Source organism: Lolium rigidum, chromosome 4 (genome assembly GCF_022539505.1).
Source record: "Lolium rigidum isolate FL_2022 chromosome 4, APGP_CSIRO_Lrig_0.1, whole genome shotgun sequence".
NCBI classification, from domain to species: Eukaryota; Viridiplantae; Streptophyta; class Magnoliopsida; order Poales; family Poaceae; genus Lolium; species Lolium rigidum.
Genome location: NC_061511.1, coordinates 147,673,028 through 147,682,657, shown reverse-complemented (window position 1 = coordinate 147,682,657; position 9,630 = coordinate 147,673,028). Strand labels below are relative to the sequence as shown.

Here is a 9,630-nt window from a genome sequence, read left to right as displayed (position 1 = left end):
CGACAACCCTTTCATTTTTTTTCTTTCTCCGTTCGCATCTCATCTCCCCCTGATCCATTCGCCCCGCACCATAGTTATCTTAATGTTCTCTCCGTTGTCCAGTCCCATCGTCCTCATCCTCTTCTGATTTGGAGTCTCTCCCGACCTCCCGTTTCTGGCCGGCGGCAATCGCCAGCATCGCCAGATAGGAGTCTCTCTAATTTGGAGTCTCTCTAACCTTTTCTGCTTCGGCGGCGCCCACCCTAGGAACAAGCTCGTCAGATAGACTCGCCCGGCCCTTTTTCCCTACGCAGGGGAGGCGCACATCGCGGGTGGCTCGCCGGCGGTGTCATCGACCAGCGAACAGAGGGAGGCAACATCCGGCGCGCGGCCACGAGGCTCGAGCGCGCACGCGCGTACGAGCTGAATATCGAGTCCGCGGCGGCGGTGGCGGCGCTTGCTAGCGGTAGCCAGTCGGAGGAGACGGGCGAGTTCGCGGCCGCATGTGGTCGGCGCGGCGTCGGTGAGTTAAACGCAGAGCACAGTTGGCGTGTGGCGGCTCTCCATGAGGTGGTCGGGGCCAGCACCCAGCAGAGCTTGCGGCGGCTCGGGTGTGACGGCGCACGCGAGGCTGCACGGCGTATTGATGTCCAGACTCGGGTGTGGCATGCATCTCACGTGGCGGCCGGCTTGGTGCAGCGCGACGATGAATTGAGGACGATGGAGAGTGCAAAAAGAAGCGACGGATGTAAGAAGTTGAGCAGACATGCTGTGTTTAATACTACAGCAAGGAGATCAGCATGTCCAGCAGCCGGGTGCACATGGTGTGGCGAACGGCGGCAGCACCTGATGGTGAGCAGCAGCTATCGAGTTCTATAATCGTTAGGTAAGAATTTGTTGATGTCTAGGCCTGAAATCAGGCTGACTGTAACTCTGCTTCCCCCATGTCCATTGATGTTTCATCTGCATTGTTTCCTGCAGCTTTTAGTATATTGGTATCTTGGGAGTGCACTCTGAATTCAAAACATGCTATGCTAGCTATCTACATATGCGACAACAAATGCGTATTGCCAGAAGTATTATTGATGTATAGTGTTATTTTGCAGGCTTTGCTATCAGCTCTGTTCTTTCCAAGGGATCTCTGGTCATGATTCATTGGACCATAGGTAATATACTGAGATAAAGGACCATATAAATTTTCAACATGGGCAAACGTTATTCCAGCATAACTTTTTTTTGCTTTGTTTTATGCTTATGTTTTATGATTTATGCTCCTGTGATGTATGATATATATGTATAGTTGTGGGATTAGATTTGCAAATATCCGCAAAACAATTATGAACGTATGCTCGATCTATTTATTTAGTTTTCACTATGATGATTTTCCATGTTCATTATTTCATTTGTACAATGCACGCATGATGTTCATTATTTTACTTTGTCCGTTATTTTCATAGGCACACTTAACATCTTCTAAGTTTAGAAATTTATACTGTAATAATAATATCTCAGATTTCCCTCCTTGAATTTCTTTGTGTATTATATCTCGCTAGATTGATCCTCTTCGAATTTCTTAGGTTGTTTTGTCCTCCAATTTACTGAATGCAATCAAGGATTTTTTTTAACACCAAGAAGCAATAATTATGTTTCGTATACATCAACGATTTATTTTGCACATATGTTGTATGTCATCCGGATAAAACAAAATTATGCTGGCATTTACATTAAAATCAACAAACACAAAAGTTTCCCCCATTGAAACTATAATAAGCATCTGCTCTGTTTTCATCTCGCATTAATCAAATTTCACAAACTAATATACATGCCAGCAAGTAGTTTGACTTCATGTGCGACATGGACGCACCCCACATATCCTTGGGGATGAATAACTCAAGTTGTTTCTTCGCTAGCTTTGATGCCAAGCCCCAGGCCCTCTTTGGTTCCTCGGGCAGAGCCAAACAGTACGGCCTCTGCCCTGCGTACACTTGCTCCATAATCAGGGCCATCTGGAGACTGAGAGGCTCATATCTGATAAAACAGTGCCATTCATGTAGTAAGATTGCATAATTATAAGTACTGTAATCAAGAGCAAATTGAAATAATATATAAATTTTTGTCCCTATGAAATACAGTGCGTACTGTCAAATGTTTTGATATTCAAATATATTTTGAAAGGGATTTTGTGCTATTCGAAAATTTTGAAAAATAATTTTCACATGAGAAATTTTATTGATTTCCTTAAATACCCACGCGTTCCTGAGCACGGTGCAACGCTCGGCGCCCCACACGGTGCTACGTGAGTGTGGAAGCATGCGCAGCCATCCGGGCACTAGCGCAACAAAATCTACGTGTCACCTAGCTTGCCGGAGCGCCACGGCGTGCATGGCCAGCAGGGCACTAGCGCACACAATGAGATCGACTAGAAGCATATGGACATTTGCAAAGGTGTTGGTTTGGTAGATTTTCGCAAGATTAGTTCTATTAGTAGAATCGTCATGCAACAACTGAATTTAAACTTGAACATGGATTCAATAGGGGCAGGGCCTGCATGTACTAAAACATTATTCCATTTAGTCATAGTCAATGGATATATTTCTGTTATTTGGCAGTAGTATATGAGGTTTGAGAGGGCATAATTTTCTGAAAAATAAGATAAAATCGAAATTATCACCGGAATGGAGTGAACATTTTCATGGGAGTTAACTTTCCTTTGATGTAATGTTGAGGGTTACTACTTCAATCATATAATTGCTCTATGTAGAAGGTTCATGTGCAATAACAAAATTTGGTGATACTCTTTATTAGTAAACCACTTCCATTATAATGGTATGATTCATTTGATAGTTTGTACCGCCTCAAGAGAAAGTTCAGTAGTGTACTCCTAGCATACAATTGGAGATATTTAAATCTGAAAGCGTCAGGAAATAATATAACGATGTACTTCTTTCAGTGAATTTTCAAAGCGGTCCAATCGTCACACAAGCATTACTAGGATAAATGCTTAATTTATTTTGAATTTTTCTATTTTCCGAGAAACAAGTGAAGTGAGAAAAATGTACTTTCATAGTAGATTGATTTTTGATATTGTTTTAGCTAAAGAGAAAAGCATTGCAGCATGTAGTATCTACAATAAGCTGTGCTATTTTTTCTGATTATATCAAGGGAGAATACAAGTGCACTATTATCATTGCTAATTGATTGATTTAATGTTTTGATACACTTCTTTGTTTTTGGTGCAAATAACTACTAACTTAGCACATAGTTCTCTTCCTCGATACATGTTATTTATGTATTTCTCTATTCACTATCAAAGAATCTGTTGCTCCGGCTGTGCAATGATCAACCAAATGTTCCCACATCTTAAGATCAGCCCAATGTTCCGACATCTTAAGAAAGCATTACCCGGAGAGATATTGCAGTAGGGAGGGTGGATGGCACGTTTGTCCCTTCAAACAAGGGTATGGTTGCATCGAGTATCATGGGAAGTATCGATGGGGGGTCATACGGGATGTTGCACTGCAGGTTTCTGGTTTTCCATCTACGTCAAGTATATGGGGGGGTCATATCGTGGCAAGTATTGTGTATACCCTTATTAGACATGAATTGCAATGAGAATTTACATATCAGGGAAGTATTCATGCTTCGTGGAGTTTGGGTTTGATAGATTTATAGGATATATCATAGATACTTCTACGGTGCTACCTTTATTGTATTTCTTCACCCTTCCTTTCCCTGCAATGCTTAGTTTCTCTTGTGGCCATGAAATTTTTTGCTTTCAATGCTATTTTGGTTCAAAGCTTTCTTTAAAGCATTTTTATGAGTTTGAAAAGGGTGTTGAACTCACAGTACCATATAGAACCAGTCAATTGGTACCTTGGTTGGTGCTTCATGAGTGTTGTACTTTTCATGTACATCGGCAGGGTTGTTATCTAAAACTCATTTATATGTATCGCAGTGAAACATGATGATTTAAATCAACTTATTTTATCTTTAAATGTTGAATGGAGTTCTTAGTATGCATCTCCCATGAGTACACAAAAGGAAGTCATGTACTCCCTCCGGTCTCTTTTAATTAACTCAAATTTAGTACACCTTTATGCTAAATCAGAGTCAATGAAATAGGACCGGAGGGAGTAGTAGGTTTAGCTAGAAATTAAACACATCTAACTGTTTGTGTTTTTGTTCTACTGTGTTCTAAAAATAAATTCCTGATAGTTCTTTTCCAAGGACATGGCTGATAAGATTCCTTGCAAGCAACCAGAGGGTTTTAATATTACTATAACAAGTGATCCATCTCTTAGTATTTGTTGTTTGTCTTGAACTTATTATTTTCTTTTGTTTTCACAAATTAGTGATATGCAAGAGAAGTATAATCCCGAGCTTCAACATTTTCTCAGTTGGCAAAAAGATGAAGCCGTATAGGTAAATGTAAATTTCATGTTAAGTCATCATCATTTCGAGATCTTATTTATGTTCTAAGATCAGTTTCCTATACTATGATACAAATAGCTAGACCTTACAAGTAAGTGAGTAATACTCGACAAAAGAGAAATTAAGTTGGTCGTATGATGACTTGAAGGAGAGAGAAAATTAGCTTGAGCAGAAAACATGAGTTCAGTCTTATGGCCCATTTTCCATTCATGCAAAAGCATTTTATTTTATTTTGACTATAGAAAAAGCATTTTATGTTAGTTTGAATAGTATTTTAACACGTTGTTGTGCATAAGAGAATGATTTTTAGCACTTCAAGGTTGTGTTTCGAGATCGGAAGTGAAAATATAGACATGATAATGATGCATGTTAGTCAGTGATTAACTTGCTTTAGTGTTCAATATCCTCTCCAGTACCTGCTATGCATCCATTGACCTATGTGAATCTTGAGTTGATCTCCGTTATATACGTAATAACATATAAGTCTGCAATATACTTGAACAATAAGCCTATGCTCCGTGGATTCATGTGTATCATGTACTCTCTTTGAGTAGTATTTCAAAGATACACTAGAGATAAAGAAGATTTTGGCTTTGAAGTTAAAGATGTCGCACATTGGAGCTTTTCAAAATGTTGTGCTCCTACTAAAAAGAGAGCACATATTCCGTATTGGGTTTGGGTCATGTATCATCACTCTGTATAGCAAACTGCCGCAGTGTTGAATAGACATGATCTACCTGTTGTTTCTACACTCACTGAATAACTTTAATCTGATTGGATGTCTCTAACTAATGATGATCTTGGATATGTACAAATGAAGATGGGTTGTCATGTGACTGAAGAGGGTCCTCTTAGATCTGCTGCTGAAACCTTCCCTCTGAGGATACCGAGATGTCATGAATGATTTTGGCCAACGTCGACCCTTTGGCGTCGAGTTGTTTATTTCCTGTATGAAAGCAATTAAAACATGAGTATCCAGATCTGGAAAATACATTGATGTGATATGGCGATCTTTGTGCACCATGGTATTTTTAAAATTATGTACACTATGTATATTGTATTGTAGTTCTCAGAGGAAAATGAAACTATTGTAGTTCAACATCACAAGATCTTGATCAAGATCATTTCTTATAATGCCTTGCTCCTATGCAATATGAAGAACCTTCTCAGGAAATCAAATATTTCTATTGTCTGTACTGGTTTCTTTTTTCCTGGACACAATTGCTTCATGTCTTACTTTACCTGATATGACCCACATCTTTATACTGCGGTGTATATTTGTTTCTCTCAAAACAGATGGCATAATTTTCTTTGGTGATTTTATTCTACATGCAATATTTGCGCCCTCCAGAAAAGACATTATAAGCCTAACAGAGGGGAAATTTTTCACGAAAATAACTCATCATTTGCAGTGTCGCATGTTTTACCGTAGGTCCATGTGTTGTGTTTTTTGGAGCATTTAATGTGCCCCTGGTCTACAATTATGCATTATGCACATAAAGAGATGAAGTGACAACCTAAACGCGTGCTACCACATCGGTCAAGCTATGATAGAACGAATTGTGCTACCACAGTGGCCATGCTATGATAGAAAGAAGGATAGAACGAATTGCAGGCGGCGCGGCGAAGCGCGCTTCTTCATCTAGTACCAGATTGTATCATCATCTGGCTACCAAGTCAGTTGGTGCAAGCAAAAATGGGTGAAGCCAATAGGAAATCACCAAGGGAACACTGGCTATACCAAAACAGTGGCATAACCAAGGGAATCCAGCAAGGAAATGATCGTATCTATTCAACCAGAGCCACTTAGCACCTAAAACCTAGCACACCATCAGATAGATAGACAATAGGTGTCTATTTTTGTTTGTCAACATCAAAGATCACTGGAAATCCAACAAGGAATTACCCAGTGATGCATTCACTAAGCCATAGCCAGCCAACAAGGGTGGGAGCTACCTAAACAGCAATGAATTGCTGTCAAGGTCACCTCAACCACCGAACCAGCCCAAATTAATAAGCCATGCACGGTTATCATCACCCGAGATGGGTTCAAAAGGAGGGCTAGGGTACCCAACCAAGTGGTGGCATCCATCTAGCCCTGCCAAACTCAATGAAATGATCATTACTGCAAGCAGTTCACATCACTTATCCATTTTAGTAAGATTCAGGCAAATATAGATAAGTGAACTAAGCAAATAAATCAAAACACCAGAGCTTTGCCGTGATCCAATGGATCACTGCAAACAACAGCAGTTGCTTAAGTCAGCAATAGTACACACCAGGCTAAGCCTGTATAAAGCACAAACAGCACTGGTGAGCACCAGTGAATCGCAGAGAGAAGCACACACTTACTCATAAGCAAGTAATGCTCAATTGATCATCAAAGTATCACTTGCTCTTGCTACAGATCACTATAGCCAAGCATAGTATCATCACAAGGCCCAGACAGTTAAGCTAACCATATAATTGAACAATTGCATCACAGATAAGTGAATAGAGCATATCAATTGTATCCAGAAGCACTCCATCAAGGGATGGAGTTGATAATGCAACAGTTAGGCTCAACTGAGCATATCCATGAACTAGAGCACAAATAATAGCACATCATAAGCATTGGCACTTGCCAATAGCAAGGATCATCACGAGAATGATCAAGCCAAGAGCAATTCATGGCATTCACGGGAGAGGAATATTATACGAGAATATCATCGGGAGCTACTAAATTACACGAGCACCACGGCATGCTCATGAGCAATAGTTCATGAGTTGCAACGGCAAGCAATTGAGCAAGAACGGCCACAGCACAACAAGCTGGAACCATGACGGATGCACGGCGAGCAGCGGCAGCGGCACAGCAACATAGCACAGCAGCATACGCGTAAGCTAGCAAGGCGCAGCAGCTAACACAGCACATCGGCACAGCGTGCATCCCCACAGGGAGAAGCAGACCAGTGGCCAAGCTAGACGAAGGAAAGGGGAAGCAATAGAACAAATAGCAGAGAAGGACGGAGGAGATGAGCACTTACTGGTGAGCGGAGAGAAGCTTGGCCATGGCGGCTACGGCGGCACGCGCCGGAGCACGGCGGCGCCAGGCCAAGCCGGGCCATGGCGGTGCCACGGCAGTTCGCGCACACGGAGGCGAAGCCACGGCGGCGTCGTGACGCCAGGGGCGTCGGCGGCGACGAATCGCCGCGGAACTCCACGGTAGACGAGCAGAGGCGAAGGGGGCGCGTCGAGGAAGCGGCGAAGCACAGATCGACGCGGTAGATCTGAATCGCCGTCGAGTGGCGGTTCAGATGCGCCACATCTCGCCGGCGGCGATGGCCGGAATCGGCCGGAGAAAATCAGCGAAGGCGGCGGCGACACGGGAGTCGCCAGAGCTCAAAGGATTAGGGTTAGCGCGTGCGCGAGGAGGAAGGGGACAGGTGCGTCCGACCGAGCCGGACGAACGGCTCGGGTTAGGGTTAACCGGCTGGGCCACCACGACGGGTGGGCCCAGGGGCAAATATGTCTTTTCATAATTACATTAAATACGGAAACTTTGGAATTTTATAAAAAATGATTGATAGCTCTAAAAAAATAATTAAAAATATGAAAATAGATCAGCATAAAATTCTCTATCCAAAAAAAAATATCAAAGAGAATTTTTAAAGACAATGAAGAATAAGTCTTAATTTGATGAATTAAAATAATGGTTTAAATCACACATATTATTTTCAATAATGAAAATAAGTCCAATAATGAATTTGGATTTTAAAAACACCTTGACAACATTTCAAGGTTGAATTTACCCTAAATCAAGTATCCCTAATATGTTCTTAGTATTAACCTCTTACATAAAATAATAACGACATCGGAAGGGGGGCACAAACCCTAAAAATGGAATCATGCATAATTGCTTCTTTAACCATTGCCCTTATCGTACAATGATGCTATTTTTCAGAACAAGAGGACAAGGGTCAGTCCACACCTTCCAATTGCAGAACTTTGCGGTGTTCGAGGCAAGTTCATCGCTTGCTCATGTCATTTGAGTATTTTTACCAAATTACTTGCAAAGAACTATATTTATCACTACTTGCATGAAAAACAAAACCACTACTTTCATAACTATGAATATGACTATGTGGTGGGCAATGGAACCATGGATTGTGTTGATATGGTGGAGGTTCCATTGCAAGGGTTTATATCCATCTAGGATTAAACAACAAATGTCGCCGATGATTCTTGTGCCGTAATACCCGTGTTAACCATAAGATGCGGAGTGGGACGGAATAGTCAAAAGTGTTTCCACCTCTCGTTCATCAACGGATGCGCTTTACCGTAGACACTTGTATCCGTCGGCGGCAAGCGGTAGGTCGGGAAGCCTTAAGTCCCCACGGCGTAGTCCGTAGACACTTGTCGTTCGAAGAACAAACGGTAGGGTGGGGATCCCATTCTAATTCCCCACGGTATTGCGGTCTATGATGGGTTGCAGCCACCGGCGTAGGAGTGTATGGTAAGAGCCCAGCACTGTTGTCGTGGTCGGGGTCCACCCTGAAATTACGGGAATAATGGGACCGACGTGGACCCAGGGTCGGCGCATGCAACAAAGGGTGGGTGTTCGAGGTAGCGGAGGAACATGATTGGCTAGACCTTATACCGGGCCTCACACCAAAGGAAGTGTGGACGGGAAAGCTGCTCGGTTGGCACCAAGGTTAAGATCTCTTATGGGTAAAGCAACACACCTCTGCGAGTGTAAGAAGCGTGACCTGTCACTCCCTGTTCGGGATTGAGGAGCTGCGAACGCGGTCGGAAAGGAGCTCCATGAAGTTCTAGTAAACCGGTGAAGGGCTGACGGACATAGCTCTTTAAAATAAAAGCAATCTCTTGAAGAAATGTTTATCAAAACTTGCATTGGTATTAGACTTTACGGTCTAATATCGTAGCTAGTGCATTAAACACCTCTTATCTATAATGAACTTGTTGAGTACGCTCGTACTCATACCACTCTTAAATCCCCTGCTTAGATTGTCTGAATCATCTGGAGGAGGACTACGACAACAATGATGGAGCCGAGATCATCGGCTACGAGGAACCAGACCTCTCAGGAGGTGTTGAAGGCGTAGACTACATCATCGTCTACGGATGCAGGGAGGCTTCCGGAGGAGAACAAGCCTAGAGATATCTGAGGAGTAGTAGTAGCCGAGCAGCACAAACTCCTACCATGTAGCTGCTCGATTA

At 42.4% G+C, this 9,630-nt stretch overlaps 1 long non-coding RNA gene across 1 annotated transcript; it reads left to right on the top strand.

Annotated features, from left to right (window-relative positions):
• Window positions 1-430: 430 nt before the first annotated feature.
• LOC124705931 lies at window positions 431-5,606 on the top strand. The gene is made up of 3 exons (XR_007004201.1): window positions 431-865; window positions 1,086-4,401; window positions 5,231-5,606. It is a non-coding gene; the product is annotated as an uncharacterized LOC124705931 (long non-coding RNA).
• Window positions 5,607-9,630: the final 4,024 nt, after the last annotated feature.